Source organism: Lipotes vexillifer, unplaced genomic scaffold (assembly GCF_000442215.2).
Source record: "Lipotes vexillifer unplaced genomic scaffold, Lipotes_vexillifer_v1.1 scaffold298, whole genome shotgun sequence".
NCBI lineage: Eukaryota > Metazoa > Chordata > Mammalia > Artiodactyla > Lipotidae > Lipotes > Lipotes vexillifer.
In genome coordinates, this window is record NW_006793272.1 from 830132 (window position 1) to 848210 (window position 18079).

General features: G+C 46.8%; 1 protein-coding gene across 2 annotated transcripts in view; it reads left to right on the forward strand.

The window, feature by feature from the left end:
* The first annotated feature begins 396 nt into the window (after positions 1-396).
* Positions 397-18079, forward strand: part of PAK3 (p21 (RAC1) activated kinase 3) — a 282413-nt gene continuing 264730 nt past the window's right edge. Inside the window, exon 1 of one of the 2 annotated variants that reach the window (XM_007466304.1) lies at positions 397-778. The gene's annotated coding sequence lies outside the window, so the exon portion shown is untranslated. The remainder of the gene's footprint in view (positions 779-18079) is intronic. The other variant, XM_007466305.1, reaches the window with a different exon arrangement.

An 18079-nucleotide genomic window follows, 5' to 3' on the forward strand; every position in this document is an offset into this window, starting at 1 on the left:
GACAGGAGGAAAGGCAGAACTCAGAACCTGTATGAAATTATGGGTACCTCAACTCGTGAAAGTAAATTCCAAGGTAGAACAGCAATTGCCCTCTGGGTAGTCCAGACAGCACTGAGCATAGTATGAACAGCTCACTCAGTAGGATGTGATGGTGACTGTCCTTGGTCTCTTGGTCTCTTTCTATTCTCCTTAGCTATAGGTTTCCCAAAGATATGTGTGGATGCAATTTACCAGGGCCCAGAAGGAAGACTGAAGGGTAGGGATGTGTTCATTGGTGGCAGGCCTGGCGCCCTGGTACTGAACCCCTTCTTCCCCATCTTGCTCCCTCACCCCCAACTCCCATCCCCTGGCCGGCATAGTCAGGCTTGGGAGACTGAAAGGGTTTCACTTCCGCCCGGCTGCAGGAACCACAAGTTCCAGACTAGGTCGGAATTGGAATAATCACAGTCAAAATACACCCAGATGCTCTTACACACCCAGACGCGCGCGCATCCCCGGGCCATGGGGCGCACGTGAGCCCACGCCCCGCGCACCCAGCCCTGCCCCTCGCCAGAGCATCCTCAGCAGCTGCCACAGAGGCCGCCGCCTCCGCAGCCTCCGCCGCCTCCTCCTCCGGCCGCCGCCTCCGCTGCCGCCGCGCCTCCTGTCCCCTCTTGTTCTCCTTCCTCTCCCAGTTCCTGCTCCCCCTCCCATCCCTTGGCGCCTGCTGCCCGGCGGCGAAGCGCAGAACCCTCAGCCGCGGCTCCCCTTCGCTCGGGCCAGTAAGAGGCTGGAACAGGTCTGTGTCGGGGGCGCTTTGTTGCAGGCTGTTGGAGCGCCAGTGGCTCCAAGAGCCGTTAGGAGGGCATGGGGCGGATGGGAGGGTAGATTATTTCTCAGTTTTGGGTCTTTTTCTATGAATAGATGGGGTGCGGGGGGGTGGGAAGGCAGCTCGGTCCCTTTGCCAGTTCGCCGTCCCTGTCGCTTCATGGCGAGATAGCTCGGAAGCTGCCCGGACTCCTGCCCCCGCCCACCCCTAAAGCTCTCTTTCTTTCGCCCCCGCTCCCCGCATCCACTTCCCAGAGCTGAGCTTTCTCTTGTCTGGGAGCTCATGGATGGGGGAGGGGAGAGATGGATGGAGTCGATTCAGCGGGGCACCTGGGTGCATGGGGCTTTGTTGCGTACAACAAAACCAGTCCCCACCAGCTTCCAGTTCCAGGCTAGGCTGCAGTCTGCCCGTAGAGTGGGGTGTGGGCCGGGCAGTCTAGGGAAGTGAGGGAATGTGAGGGGGCACTCCCCGTGTGTGACTGGGCACACGGGAATGCAGATGTGGGAGATGGTGCAGGTTTTATGTGGGATTCGGTGAGTGTGAGTTGGAGTGTGGTGTGTGTGTGTGAGTGTGTGAGTGTGTGTGTGTGTGTGTGTGTGTGTGTGTGTGTGTGTGAGCGCGTGCGCGCGCCATGGGGCTGGGCTACTTCTGGCATTACATGCCCTTGGGTATCATCCCATGTCAAGCCAGATTGCAGTAATACGCAGGCCGATCAGGTCCAACCTGTTCTGCCCATGTCGGAAGGGTGATGATGGTTTCAAAGTGATGGAAAGCCCCCAGCTGGGGCTGTTGCTTAGGACATTCTGGATGTGGAATTTCTAGCCACATTGGCCAGGTCTTACTGGACATCATTATTTTTCCCCAAAGATGCCCAACTTTCTTGGCAGGCTTCTCTCTCTCAGCCAATGAGGATACAAAGCTCTTACAGTGATCTCTGCAGTAACTCCCCCCCTCCTAACTTCCTCACCCCACCCCTTTAATTAGTGGATCCTCATGTCTTCTTTACTGCAGTTATGTTAGTGGTGGGTTAGGTTGTAGCTGTATGTTTGGAGAAAAAGGGGCATACTAAAAGCACTATGTCTTAGTTGTGAATTTGGCTGAGAGTTTTTTGTTGTTGTTGACCCATAAGGTGTGAATTGGCATGCTCTTTTTTTTTTTAATCAAAGAGAGAAGGTATCAATAAAATGAACAAAACTGGTAAACCTCCTCTTTGACATTTTAATTTATGGTTTTAATAAAGCGTTTTTCAGCATTCAGAAATGTACAGTTAAGGACAGTGATCATTCAAACAACTGGCATTTATTAAACACATGCTATGTGCCAGTAGTGTTAGGTATTGGAAGTATAGCAATGAATAAATGAATAAAACATCATCTCAGCTCTCAGGGAGTGCATAGTGTGGTAGGCAAGAGAGAATGTGTAAACAGATCATTACAGTAGAGTTTGACAACGGCCGGGCAGGGTACTGTGAGAGCATGGAAGACGGATGCCTGGCTGGAGGAGGGGAGAATGATCAAGGAAGTCTTCACAGGGGAAGTGACATTTGAGTGAGAGTTGAAGAATTAATTCACCGGATGGCTAAGTTGAAGGGACAGCATATATAAAGGCAGAAGGGTCATAGTTAAGTAAAACTGCAGGGAGTCCTTGGAAGTGTTACTGTCACATTCTCAACAAACTCAGGATGAATCTCCCTGGACTGGGATGGTGATTAATGGTGAATCAAAAAGGAGCCAGTACTGCAGACTGATAAGGATCAGAACACATCCCCATTTTTAAAAATGTCTAGCTTATTTATTAATATTAGTATGTTTTGCTTTAAGCAAATCTGATATGTGTAAGTATGGATTTATAAGGCAAACGAACTAGATGGACAGTATTCACATTGCAGAATTTGTTGCTTTACAAAAGGATTCATAATCAAATCATCTTAAATAACAGTGCCCCTGTGACCTTTACAGTGAATATTTTTACCAAAAATCCATTTACACAGAATTGTTTGCATAGCCAATGGATGGATACAGAAAGGTATACTTGCATTACATTGACTTTTTGCACACAAATTTACCAATTTCAGTGGAAGCATTTTCCCTCATGGTGTGGATGTTTAATAAACACTAAAAGAAAACATGAAAATGTCAGTAGTAAATATTAAATCCATTGTCTGTGATCTTTCATCATTTGAATTGTATATAAAATACAAATTAATCAGGACAGGGTCTTCAGGGAGTTTTACATCTTAGGTACTTTTAGTAGTGTCACTGGTAATTAATAATAGCACAAGATTTCTGTGCTGTGTGTTAGTTCTGAAATGGATATACAATGACTACTCTAATACTCTTGCAGTGAAGCCAGAACAGGGGCATGTTCTCCTGTTTTGTTGTGTTGGCACTGATTGCACAGGCTGATGAATGGCACTGGAAATGAACCTAAGAGATGGATGATTTCTACTGGAAGTGCCTGGTGGGCACAAAATTCTGCAAGTTAAGAGTGGGGCTCTGAGGGTTTGGACCAGCATCCCGAGCATCGCCTCCCTTAAATGAACACCAAAAAGAGCCCTGGGTTCTATTAAAAAGGAGTGCCAGCAGAAGTGGGTGAGTTTGAATTGGCTTCTTCCCATCTGGCCAGTGCCCTGCTGCAGAGGAAGTGATGGCCTGGGGTCCTTTGGGCGCATCAAGTTCCTTTGTTCACTGGCTGTCAATACCAGAAGGTATCAGGCAGTAGCTCTAAAAACACCCCCCGCCCCCCAGCTTGGGCTGGAATGGAATTGATCTGTTGCTGTGCTAATACTCGGATTAGTCTACTGGCTAGGACAGTGCTTCCCAGTGTGGGTTCCAAAAAAGACTAGTTCCATAGGATGTTAGTAGGTGTACACACACACACACACACACACACACACACACACACACACAGTTTTGTGGTTAAGTTTACTTTGAGAAATTCTTGCTTAAACAAAAACGGTTTTGCTTATTGCAAGGCTTCTAAAAGCCTTTACTAGGCTAGGGTATATTGTGACTCTCCAGGAGAAGAGAATAAGCAGCATTTCCCAGATATATTTTCCCACAGAACCTGGTGTTCCAACAAGCATTTGGCTGGGCTGGTGCAGAGAAGAACATTCTTTGGGCAATGCTGGGCAAGAGCATTTTGTGCTGAGTGTGGAGGCTGTCGGTGTCTTGCTGGGTAAACTTGGATGACTCGCTTCAGCCCTCCAGGCTTTCCTTCCCCCATGTGTAAAATGAAGTTGATAATAATCATTGACTGTGATGGTGTGATGACAACTAAGATAATATCTCTGCAAGTATTTTGAGCTCCTTAGAAGAAAGGCTGTATATAAACTCAAGGTTATTATGAAAGGGAAGTGAAAAATTAAGGCAATTATCCTGATAGTTCCAGCCCCGATCCTGTTTTTCTGCTGCATTATTGGGCAGACTGCCTCAGTTCTCTGCTCTGCTTTGACTGCAAAGACCTATCCTCATTCAACCTTGAGTGACTCAGTTCTCTGGGCTTACTTCCTTTCACATCCTGGCAATTTCAGTGTGGCCTTTAATTTCCTGGTCCAGAGGTATCATCAGTACAGCCTCAAGAAAAGTCCCGTCAATCTGAACACACCCTGCTGACCAGCAAACCCTGGAGGTGGGAATTAAATGTAGTTGGGAAGTTGCTTTTATCCTTCACACTCATCCTCTTGCAGAAGCAGTTCGAAAGGACCATCTTGGAAGCTGGCTGCTGCAGGGCTCATCTCCAGTGGCCCCAGTGGCCCATCTGGGCCAGAGTCCTGTTTGCAGGAGAGGTTTCTTGAGCACAGTTTCCGGGGTCCATTTTACCACTAGGAGGCCGTGGCCATTAGAATAATGGAGTTCTCGAGGATTTACTGCTAATGATCATTACAAACTGGGTTTGAGGTAAAGACTGATGTGAAGGCATTAGAGGTATAGTCTACAGTGCTCTGTACACGGACCAGCCATTCCCCGCATGAAAGCAGCAAGCTTCGGGTGCAGTAGGAAGGATTTGGGTTTAGCCACAAGAGAAAACGGTGTGACTTTAAGATGTGATACTGGAAATTGAGAGTGAAGTCATTCTCTGTTCTGGAGGGCTGAGTGGAAATGCCTGTCCAGGAGGGCAGAGTCATAGTATGGTAGAGCTACAGGTGCCTTGTGAAATTCATCTGGTGTGGATGTTCTGTTTGGATGAGGAAAATGAGGACCAGAGAAGTACAGTGAGCTGCCTAAGGTCACACAGCTAACCACATGACAGAAGTCATCCTAAAAGCTAAAACTCAGATCTGCTGCCTCCTTGTGCTCTTTATACTAGACCCAGCTGTGTTCTTGTGTAGTTCAGGGGAGTGTGGATTGGCTCATTCAGTGGGACTTGGAGGTCATGTCCAGGCCTGAGTTGTGTGGGCTTTAGCAGAGGGACAGGTCTCTAGTGGAGCCCTCAAAGGCCATGCTTCCCCATATCTCTCAATCTCCATTCCTCTTGAGTGTACAGTTGTCTGATTCACCAAGCCATGCGGCCAGCTGGAAACCTAAGGACTGGGTGTTCTGTCAAAATACTCAGTGGGTGATTCAAGCATCCAAGTCCCTCTATCTTGGTCATTATTAACATTGTGTGGCCCAAGGACCTCCATCAAAGCTTGATGAAAGCTACTGATGCACTCCCCAAAGAAGGGCCCACATCCATTAACACGTGCATGTAATTTCACGGCCATCTGGGTCTCGGGCTCCTGCTCTGCTGGCTGTTGGTGTTGGTATACAGCCTAGGGTCACTTGTAGATGCTCCCTACATACTAAAGATTCCCAGAGCTGGAATTGTCAACCTTACCTAGGAGGGAATTGGAAATACTGGGATGAGTCTTGTGCCAAAAAGACTGGGGGTGCGGGGTTGGTTAGAGTGGCATTTCTTTAGGATAAAAGAACGGGATTGAGTCCTGGACTTGAGGGAAAAACGTAAAAGGAACTGAAACGAGCTGGCCATTTCCCTTTCTCCCAGCCTTATGAAAGAGATGGGGAGGAAAGGAGGCATGGCAGGAAGAATGGCAGGAGACTTGGAAGGATGGGAGAGGGAAATCGTTCTAGAAAGGGTGTCAATCATGCTACCATTGCATGAAACGAAACTCTTCTAAAAGAAGTCAACAACTCTTCATTTCTTTCCAGCGTTTCTCGTCCTAATTCAACTTCTAAATAGCAAAAGCTCATGGCTTTGGGGATTCGAAATTGTCTTAGATGCTGGAACACATGTCCTTGAAGAGGACATTTTTAGAGGCTGGGAGTGGGAGCTGGACATTGTGGGGGAATGGCACAGCTTGCCTCACTTCTTGTTAAAAAAAGCATTTTTATGATCAGAATAATATATGCTCATGCTTGTAAAAATAGGAATATGAAGTAGAATGTTCCTGGCCTCTCCACCACTGATCCCCCACTATGTTCACAGCTTGGTTTGTGTCATTTTGTGTGTGTTTCTATGAATATTCATATATGTATTCATGTGCATAAAATAATAATAAAAGATGTGACCAAGACTACACATACTGTTCTACAACATGCTCTTCATTGGACTCTATATCTGGAGGTCTTTGCCCACCAGTACACTTCTAGCTAGTTCATTCTTTTTAACAGTTGCATAGTATTCTGTCATCTGGTTCTGACCTAATTTCCAATACGAGCATTACTGAATTTTTGCATTCTTTCAAATTTTTACAAATTATTAAATATTGGTGCAGCCTACCTCTCTCTACACGCATCTCTCCATACTGTCACCAGCATTTTTGTCATATAAATTCACAGTGGTGACCTTGCTGGTTCAAAGAGTTTGGTTTGCACACCTGTGATTTTTAGAGAGCCTGCCCAATTGCCCTCCGGGGAGGTGACAGCGACTTCCCTCCCCACCTGCCCCGCATCCACATGGCCATTTCTCCATGCCCTTCCTCACCAATTTCAGTTATGTTGGTTGGTCCTTTCAATCTCTGACAATGTGATTGCTGAAAAAAATCTCCTTTTCCTTTGCCTTTTTTTTGAGTACCAGCATCTTTTCGTATGTTTATAGCACATCTGCATTTCTTTTTCTGCGTTGCCATTTCATATCCTTTGCCTGTTTTTCTACTGGGTTTTTCTTTCTCACTGTGATAACTGGGATCTCTTTATATATTTTGAGTAGTAACAATTTAAATGTTATCTGTGTTGCAGATATAGTAAGTAGTCTATTGTTTATCTTTTGACTTTGATTTTAGTGTCTTTCATTGCACAGAAATGTTTACGATTTTTTTTTTTTTGTGGTACGCAGGCCTCTCACTGTTGTCGCCTCTCCTGTTGCGGAGCACAGGCTCCGGACGCGCAGGCTCAGCGGCCATGGCTCACGGGCCCAGCCGCTCCGCGGCATGTGGGATCTTCCCGGACTGGGACACGAGCCCGTGTCCCCTGCACCGGCAGGCGGACTCTCAACCACTGTGCCACCAGGGAAGCCCAATGTTTACGATTTTTAAAAATAACCATTGTCACTCTATTCCTTTATGAGCACTTCAACAATGCCACAGTGAATGTCCTTGGACTATATTATATGTGTTTGGCTCATTATTTCCTTCAGATAAATTCCTAGGACTGGATTTGTTTAGTTTTTTTTTTTTCTACACATTTCCAAATTGCCCTCTAAAGTGTTGTGTTTTTTTTTAACCAGTTTACACTCCAACTGCAGTGTATAAAAGTATACTTTACTCCTCCTCTTGATGTCTTCTGATAATACAGGTTTTGCTTCTTAAGTCAAGTGCTAGGCAGAAACTCATATTTGGCACCATAAAAGGCTGTGGGCAGAAATCCCTAACTGCACGTGAAACGCATGTAATACACGTTTCACCTTCAATTATTTAAGCAAACATGTTTTTTTAATTCATTTCCAACTAGAACTGTGTCGAAAGCATTTTCCAACATCAGGTCCCTCTAAATTCACTGTGAAATGAATGGCTATTTAGGGTCATTTCTGCTGGCAGCAGCCGCAGCAGCAGACAATGGCAAATGAACTTTAGAGATGTACCTTGTAAGACACTTGGAACAAAGCTACTGCTGCATCTTCACTAAACTCTGAGGTCAGCTAGGTTGGTTCCAGAATTTTCCAGAGGCTGAGTGCTGAGTAGGAGTTAGCTTCTATCCAACTTGCCTTCCTGCAAAGAGGACAAGTTTGAGGCCCTCCCATGAGGAGTTATTCTAATGGAAATAAACAGTGATGTCACCCTCTGCAAAGGGAGTAGTGACAAACAGGTACAGGTGTAACTTTTCTCCTCATTCTGCCTGGGCTTGCTTCATCTTCTTGCATCTCTTTCCTGCCAACATCCAGATATGGTCAATGGAATTTTGGTGTTTACTTTAGGCCATGGGTAGGATCCACGGGTTAGGAGAAAATGGATATCAGAGCGGTCATTTGTGTGGCTTAAGAACTATCTTTAGTCAGAAGAGCGAGAGCAACAGCAGTAACCGTCAGATCCCTTGGGGGTGGCAGAGCATGGGTGGGAAATGAAAGAGCAGTGATTGTGTACCCATTTTACAGATGGAGAAGACACATCTGGAAAGGAGAAATGTTCTGAGAGTTGGACATTGCTGGAAAAGGCTCCTGACATACCCCCAACACATGCTAGCTAAAAATCTGGCAACTTCTCTCCTCTAGGGATGGATATAGGTGCCTTTAAAGTGCAGCTTCATAATTTGATATATTTAAGAGTGCCCCTTGTACTTACCCATCGTTCACTTTACCTAATGTGGTATTTACCCCACCCCTGGGATGCTTATTTGAACTATTGCCAGTTATTATTTGTGGTTTCCCATTTACCTCAAAATCTTGGTATTTGGAAAATGGCTTTAGATCCTATCTAATATTTGTGGGCTTTTTTTCTTTTAAAGGTTTGGACTAGAGTAAGGATCCTTCACAGGGGAACTGATAGCCAGGAATATAATTATTAGTCTTTGCTGCCTTGAAAAAAAAATGGCTTTGGTTGTTGAGTTAACGAATGTCCCATCTTAAAACTAGGGTGTCTTTTCTTTGATGCTGAACTATTTATTTATGCATGCATGCATGCATGCAGTGCCGCGTGGCTTGCAGTATCTTAGTTTCCTGACCAGGGATTGAATCCGGGGCCACGGCAGTGAAAGCGCTGAGTCCTAACCACTGGACCGCCAGGGAACTCCCCAACGCTGAATAATTTAAAACTGAAACATTATAGCCACAGATACCGGTCTCTACACATGAATCATGTGATACATTTCTCCTTATGGATGGTCATAAGGGAAAAGGTCATATTTTCTTTTTAAAACTATGCTTGATGCTTTTCGTAGAACTGGGGATTGTCATGTTTCGTTTTCTAATGAATTATTCTGCAAAGGTAGTGTTGCTGTTTAACTCTGATTAGAACCAGGAGAGGACATCTGTCCCCACACTTAAACTAGAAAGGACAATCTCATTAAGAGGCAAAGAGAGTCGGTAAGTGGAGCTTACAGTGAATTGGGAGACAGAGGACCCGAATTCCAGTTCTGATTTTGTTACTAATTAGCTGTGTGACCTTGAACAAGTGCTTAACTTTCTCTGAGCCTCAGCCTCCTCACATATAAAATGAAAACAGCTAGGAATAGGTCATCTATACAAAGCATACTTGTCTCCAAAGTCAAAGTTTGCTTTGTGACAGAATCATTTGGGGGCACTTCAAAAAAAAATATGTTGGATTCCCCACCTCAACTCATTGAATCTGAAACTGCAAGAGTGGACCCAGGAAGTCTATCTGTTAACCAGCTCCTTAGACGACAGAGAAGGCTGTAACCCCCTCCTGTGGTAACTTTCAGGGGGCAAGATTCCCTGGGCTTTCTGGCCTGAGGGAATGAAGCCCATTTTCCAAAGTGGGAAAGTCCACATCTCCCAGTAGCTCTGGCTGAGAAACCTATGATATGAGACCGCGTTTGGGGAGGCTGGTTTTTGACCTAGTTCCCTGGGGCTGGTTTCTGCTGAGGTGAGTGGAGAGCAGACTGTTCTTTTTAATAAGAGCAAGTCTGGATGAGCAAACTGACCAGTTATTCAATAATGAGCATATTTCAGGCCCTTTGGCACAAAATCTTCAGTCAAAACATTTCTGAGAAAGGACAAGGAGGCTTCCAGAACTCAGCCCCTTTCTGCCCAAGCTCTCCTTTGAATCCCTTTTGAAGCTTCTGTCCCTCCTTTGACTTGTAAGCTTTTGTTTCTCTTTCCTTCAATAAACTCAGTGTTGCAGCGGGTTCTCTTGTTTCAGGGGATTTCAACCCCTGAGCTTTTTCCTCATCTCCCCCACCCACACTGCACTTTAAACACCTTCTCTCCACCCATCACCCCTCCAGTCATCACATTACTGATTTAATTTCCTTCAGTCATAGGTCCTCTCTCAATACTGTCCTGCCCTCTAAGTGCCAAAAGGAAAGGGGTCAGCATCAAGGTACAAGTTCAGTCAGCTGGTGAGTGGCTCAGTGATCTGTCGGTCTGGTCCTGGGGCCTGCATGGTTGAACAGAGTATTCTGCTATTAACGGTTCCCTATGGCGTGTATCAGGCTGGGTTGTACCAAAGGCGAATAGCAACAGATTTTCTTGGGTGTGAAGAGTCTGAACCCTGAAGAGTCTGAGTAACTTTAAACACCAAGAAAGGAGGGGGAGTTGGTCTTAATGGCAGAGTCATGTTGCCAGGGTTATTATGTATCATTGTAGGGGTGGGCCTGGGAGCCTGGGTTTGATTCTTGAGAATTGAAAACTGAGTAAAGCTGTAAATATTGGCATTGAGAAGTACATTCCCGAGACCCCTGTGACTATTGTTAGTTTCATAGTTTCTGGGAATGTGAAACATACTTGTTATTTTCTTCCTTCCACTCCCTTCCGAAAGCTGGTGCCAAGGTTATAGAGGAGCAGAGGTAGGGAATGACTTCCTGGATGCTCTCAGCTAAAGGGGAGACTGTAAAGGGGGAGATAGCCGGGGGGGGAGGGCCCAGAATAGGCTGAACAACAGTCCTTCTTGTCTGATTCTCATTATCAAACTTGCAGCACGAAGCAAGGAATATTTGGCATCCACCAATACAGACTCATTGAAGTCGAAGTGATATGACTCAAACTCATGAGTGCAACAAATCCATGCCCAGAGATTTCGAGAATATACCCATGGGACCAAGTCCATCTTCAAACCATAACCTAAGACCCCATTTGAAGGAGCCCAGGTTTCTCCTCTGACTGGAGTGCATGGATTGATTTAACATTGCTACACAGAAACAATTTTTTTTCTTTTTTCTCGGCTCTTTCCTGGAAGGATCTTATATTGGCTATAATTTCTCTAAACTCTCTTTTGAGTTGGAGCTGCCAGATGAAGACTGCCCCCCCCCCATTTTCTGCAGTGTGTATCCTCTTTATTGTCATTTCCGGTCATGAGAGCCAGTAGACATCAAGGTCTCTTAAGGCCTCAGTCCCTGGCTCCGTGTCTAATGCCCACCAAGTCACTTGGCCTTGCTAAGCCTCTGTTTTCCCATCTGTAATGATCCTGACTCTCCCGTTTCTGTGGGGATATTAGAGCAAGCAGATCATCAAAAACAAATGGTCCAAGATATATGACTGTGGTTGTCTTCAGATTTTCCCTGGTAAAAGAGCTGTTTTGGAGAAAAAGAGAAGGTAGTGGAAGGTTAACACGCTAGGAGCTGGAATCATTTGCTTAAGTTCAAATCCCTGCTCTATCTCCTACTGACTATGTGACCTTGGAAAGTTTCTTAACCACCTAACTGACTTAGCTCTGTAAAATGGAAAGAATAATAATTGTACCTACTTTGTAGAGTTACAGTAAGGAATCAAAGAGATAATATATGGCAAGGGTCTGCCCCATAGTTAATGCTCAGTAAACGGCAGCTATTTTATTTTATTATTATGAGTGCAAGAGTCCTGGCCCAGGCACTTTGGGTAAGTAAGTCGCTTAGCCTCTTTAATCTTCCGTTTCTTCACCTGTGTAATGGGAATAATAATAGTAGTCACCTCATAGGGTTTTTTGAGGAATAAACAAGCTCATTCCTGCAAAGGTCTCAGTGCACTGCCTGGCACATAGAAGTGCTGAAAAAGGTGTTATCAGTCTGTTGCCAAATTTAGTGACCCTGTAGGCCCTTTGGTCCCTGGCTTCTCAGTGTCGGGGCCACCTTTGGGCCTCGCTTCCAGCCCAGCAGACGTTTCTGATGCCTGTGAAATATCACAAGTACTGTTGTTTGGGGTAAACAGAGGAGATGGCCTTTCTGCATGGGGACCTCCCAAGACTAAGAGGGCTTCCTGCAAAAGCACTGCACAGTGTCACACGGGCTGCCTCTGGACAGCAGCTGATTCCCAGGCCCCCAGGTTCACAAAGTGACAAAAATGGGGACAAGGCAGACCTTGCTTAGCAGCTCCCATAGAAGCCTGGCCCCGGGCAGCACAGAGTTTTGTTAGTTGCCCCTCCCACTCCCACACCTCCCCTGGCAGCCGCCCCCCCAGGCACGTACTCCCTTCTGGCCTTCCTCCAAGACAACAGGCCAGAGGGCCGTGCATCTCCTCCCCAAGTGATACATCAAGAAAGGCAAGCAGATGATGCCATAGTGACAATTCCTACCTGATCTATAGAGCTGGGAATTGAATCCCCGTGACAAGGCCTGCCTTGAGGGGAGCCACCTCCCAGGGCATCACCTGCCTCAGCCTAGTGACCAGGCAACCTGCCCTGCCCACCACTGGCTGGATACCAGCCTCAAGGCCTTTCCCTATACATGTATCCCCACCTCTGGGGCCCACAGTGACTAATCATTTCAGGCACATGCTGCCCTCATTGGATTCCTCAATGTCTCTGCCTTAGTTCAGCCCTTATTATTTCTTCCCTCAACTATTCAATATCATTGTTGTTGCTGCTGTTGAAGGTATCAATAGCAGAAATAATACCTGACATTCATTGAGTGCTTACCGCGTGTGAGGCACTATGCTAAATACCTTATAGGTATTCTCTCATTTCATCCTCATAGTAACCGTTTGAGGTAGGCACTATTTTTTTTTTTTTTTTTTTTTTGCGGTACGCGGGCCTCTCACTGTTGTGGCCTCTCCCCTTGTGGAGCACAGGCTCTGGACGCGCAGGCTCAGCGGCCATGGCTCACGGGCCCAGCCGCTCCGCCGCATGTGGGATCTTCCCGGACCAGGGCACGAACCCGTGTCCCCTGCATCAGCAGGCGGACTCTCAACCACTGCGCCACCAGGGAAGCCCAGTAGGCACTATTATTACGACTAGAGATATTGGTCAGCCTGCAGTATTAGGGTCCTGATAGCATCTTGGACATCTATGAAATATTCAGAAGGTGTTGCATGACGCAAGAGGACTTTTGATGTACTTTGACAACAAGCCCTTCTGTACCACCCCTTCCACTTTCCCACCAGCTGCTTGGGTACAGCAGATGTTGCTCATTCTGAATCCTGCTGGGCCCTTGGCCATGGCTGGAGATGTAGGGGCCATGCCACCCCTAACTTCTTGCAGCTGAGGAGGACTGGTGCATCCTGCCCACCCTGGGTTGTTTGGGGCTCGCTGGGATCAGGCTAGGGTAGCCGCATGGTAGACATGACCAAATAAAGATCACACTTCTTAGCCCGGAGTTTTAGGCTTTTTTGCTATATGACTATAAATGACTATAACATACATTTCCAATAGCGTTTACTTAACACAGACCCCATACTCCAGCCACACCGGTCTACCCTCATCCCCAGAATACATCTTGCACATAAATAGCTGTTTCCATGCCTTTGTTTATGGTGTTCTCTTACTGGTTCTCCAAAAATGTTTCTTAAACCATCTCACTTCTTTACTCCTTTATTCTTTCTTCCTTTCATCCCGAGGACACATATTGAGCATCTGTTTTATGCTAGGTGCTATGCTAGGCACTTAGAATATGATTATAAACAAAACAGACAGAGGCTCTGCCCCCATGAAGCTCACAGTCTAGCGGAGGAGGTAGACATTAAACAAACAAACACAGACATATATAATTACAGTTGACCCTTGAACAATGTCAGGTTTGGGGCACCAATCTCTGTGTAGGTGAAAAATCTGCATATAACTTATAGTCAGCCCTCCATATATGCGGTTCCTCCGTATCTGCAGTTCCCATCCATGGATTCAAGCAACCGCAGATCGTGTAGCACTGTGGTATTTACTATTGGAAAAAAGTCCACTTATAAGTGGACCCATACAGCTCAGACCCATGTTGTTCAAGGGTCAACTGTGCAAGTTGTAATAAGTGCTGTGAAGGGAAAGAAAGGGTGGTATGAGAGATAAGAACAAGGGAGACAATTTAGACGGGAGGCAATGAAGAAAGGCCTTTCTGGGAGAAGGTGACATCTAAGCTGAGACCTGAAAGATGAACAAATAATAACAGAATGTTCCATGCAGAGGGACCAACTTGGGCAGACACCGGAGGTGGGTGCTGGCCGTATTCAACTGACTGAAAGAGATAGTGAACCAGGGAGAAAGTGATGCTCAGTGAGGTTGGAGACCAGGCGGGGGCTTGCAGGCCACAGTAATGAGTTCCCTCTTTATGCTGAGTGCAGTGGGAAGTCCCGGACGTGTTTAAGTGAGGGATCAAAATAATCCAATTTATACGTTTAAAATAGTACTCTGGCTGCTACACAAAACTGGCCTGGAGAGTGGCAAGAAGGGACAGAGGGGCAAGATAGGCGGCTGGGACACTAGTGCAGGAAACGAGATGCTGGTGGCCTAGACTAGGGGGTGGCAGTGGCCATGGAGAGACGTGAGCAGATTCAGGATACATTTTTAGAGCTAGAGCCAAAAGGACTTGCTAGTGGACTGGATATGTTGGCGGAGGGGAGGGAGAAATCAAGGAAGACTTCCATGTGTCTGGCTTGAGCAAGGTGGATGACAATACCACTGACGGACATGGGGATGTATCCTGAAACTGATTCAGAGTTTAGCTCTCCTGTGCCACATTTGGTCTATAATGCTTAAGCAGCATATATCCTGTACTATTTTGTTTTGATGCTAGTTAACACGAGTGAATTTGTTGTCTCCCTAGGTAGGTTTTAAACTCTTTGAGTGCACTGACCATGTCTTACTCATGTCTGTATTCCCCAAAGCACCCAAGACATGATGTATTGAAGACCGACTGATCAATTAAGGGAAGGAACTCGTTTCTCTTTCAACTTTTACTCTTCTCACTGAGGCATCAGACATGACTCTGGGTCAAGCTTTTCTTAAGAAAAAGAAAAGGCTATGACATACTCTCGAAGAGATATGTGCTTTGATACAGACTTTGAACTGCATTTAATCACCTTTTGAATAATTGCTGCCGTGGCAGCATGATACACAGGACACACCTAACCTTGGTCCTCAGAACATCCTTCATCCGTGCAGTGAAGGCTACGTGTTCACAGAAGCATGGCCTCATGGGCGTGTGCAGGCTAGCTCAGGATGGGCAAAGGAGAAGACGAGAAGTGGCCTAAGGGCCTCAGTTGCTCAGGCAGGTGTGGGCCTTCGTGGCCAGGGGTAAACACATACTATGGATAGCATGCTATGGACCTTAGATTCAGTCACAAAAATAGATAAAATATAGCTGGGTTGCCATGTCTAAACAAGATGAAACAATAAGGAGGTGCCCTATTGCAGTCTTTATGTGATTCTTACAGAAGTTCTACAGAGAGTTGTCAGATCCTGCAGTTCTGAGGTAGGAGCTCAGGAATCTGCATTTTTACAAGCATCCCAGGAAATTATAGTGCAGGTAAGCCCTGGATCACACTTCGAGACGTCATGGCTTCAGAGATCAGCCCTGGAACTGAAAGCACGTACAGCTAGCTCCTTGGGTACAACCCAGCTCATCCCTGCTCCCTCTTCAGGGGATAGTCCAGAGTCATTCTCAGGGGCCCCAGGAACTCCAGACACAGTTGCAGACATGCATGGACACCCACATGAGTGACAGAAAAAGAGATGTAACAGTCCTGACCACCAGAGTGGGAAGGGCCAGGAGGCCAGAATCCGTAACATTTCAGCTGCACCCGGTAACTGACTGGCACAACAGGTCCATTTTAGGGAAGGCCTCAAGGTGGCGCTAGGTGGTGGAGTTAGTCTGCAGAGGCAGTACCCTGGCCTGTACCCACAAACTTCTAAGGTTGCTTTTCAAAGAGGAACTGAATTGGACCTTGCCCTGTAATCTAATACCCAACCAGGGGGTGTTGCTGGGGGATGGGTATGGATTTAGCATCTCAGTGGGATTAAGGGTTCACACTGTAAGCGACCTGGGCCTTCTCTAGCCAGCCCAGCTCCCTGCCTAACCAAAACTTGCTCTGTGTCCACTGTGTCCACCCCTTATAGTCTGGACTGCATGGAAACCACCTTCCGCCAAGTGTCCAGGGGCTTAAGTCTAAGCAGCTCCATCATCACTGCTCCCACTTGCCCTGCCTTCCACCTCTCCTGATGGAGACCCAAGACTGCCCTGGTCACCATTTGTGGAACATAGCCTGTAGCAGTGAACATCTAGGGGTCCACTTCACTTCCTGTCTTCCAAAGCCAGCAAGAGAAACCTGCAGGCAATAATCACATCCCCACCTTGCACCCCCTTAGACCTGGCTATACCTTCTGAATTCCCCAAATCTGGAACTGGCCCTGGGTGGTAATCAGCACCTCCCCAGTTGGTTTCAACTCAGGGACAACTTCATCCAGTGATTTCCTTCTAAAAGGAGTCAACTCAGAATTTTGAGACCTCAAGGAATTTCCTGGGGGTCCAATGGTTAGGACCCCGCGTTTTCACTGCTGAGGGCCCAGGTTCAATCCCTGGTCGGGGAACTAGGATCCCACAAGCCGTGTGGCATGGCCAGAAAGAAAAAAAAGGGAAGAATTTGGAAAAAAAAAAAAAAAAGAAATTTGAGACCTCTTAACGCCTCTCCATTCGTGCCATCCTCTGCCACTACCCTAAATGTAAGCCCCTTTCACCTCTCCTGGGGCGTTTCATCCCCATACATGTTTGTGCTTTCTCTTCACTGTCTTTCCCAGGCTTTCGTCTGTGCCCTTTGAGACCCATGTTGCACATTGACAAAGTCCCCTGGCCCCTCCCTCTTGCAGTGTCATCTGCCTTAGTGCATCACAGCGCTGGCTACACATTAGTGTCACCTGGGGAGCTTTTTAACAAGGACTGAAGCCTGGGCTCCCTCCCTGGAGATTCTGATTCAATTGGCCTGAAGTGGGGCCTGGGCTTTTCTCCTTTTTTAAGAGCCACCCCAGGTGATGCTGATGTGCAGCCAGGTTTACACACCACTGACACCTGCTTGCCTTACAGGACACATCCATTCTCTTGCAGCTGCTCATTCTCAAGGGCTGCACACAACACAGAGCTGAGGGGTGATGGCCACACGTTCCTGTTCCCTAGCACTATTTTCAGGCCTTTTGTGTCCATCCTAAAAAAAGAAAAGAAATCAACAGCTAACAGAATTAAATAACAACTAAATTTATTTTTTATTGTTTTAAAAATGAAATGAGGGCTTCCCTGGTGGCGCAGTGGTTGCGAGTCCGCCTGCCGATGCAGGGGACACGGGTTCGTGCCCCGGTCCGGGAAGATCCCACATGCCGCGGAGCGGCTGGGCCCGTGAGCCGTGGCCGCTGAGCCTCCGCGTCCAGAGCCTGTGCTCCGCAACGGGAGAGGCCACAACATGGAGTGGTACTATGTACTGGGTACTGTTAGAGGTGTGAGGGATATAGCAGTGAACGAATGGACAAAATGGACAAAAATCCCTGCTTGAAAGAACCTTATGATCAGGAGGGTGGGAGTGAATCATACACAGAGTGTCAGATGGTAATAAACAGATGGAAAAGAATGAAGCAGGGTGGCAAGGTAGGGAATGCTGGGAGAGAAGAATCGCTTTTATATGTGAGAGAAGGAATTTCAACGAGGGTAGCGTTCACTGAGCAGGTGATATTTGAGCAAAGACCTGGAGGAAGTGAGGGAGCTACCGTGTAAATATCTTGTGGGAGAGTGTTACAGACAGAGATAACAGCAAGTGCAAATGTGCTGAGGCAGTAGCATACCTGGCTGGGAGGAGGCCGGTATGGCTGAAGCTGAGTTAGTGAGGGGAGAGTAGTAGATGAGGTCAGGGAGGTACGTGAGGCCAGGTCTTCTTAAGCTTTGTAGGAAATTGTACGGACTCCGGCCCTGCTCTTACGCTGAATTGACATGGTGAGCCTTTGGAAGGGAGGGTTCTGGCTAGAGAATGGGATAGAGTCTGATTTACATTTGAAGTTTCCTTGAT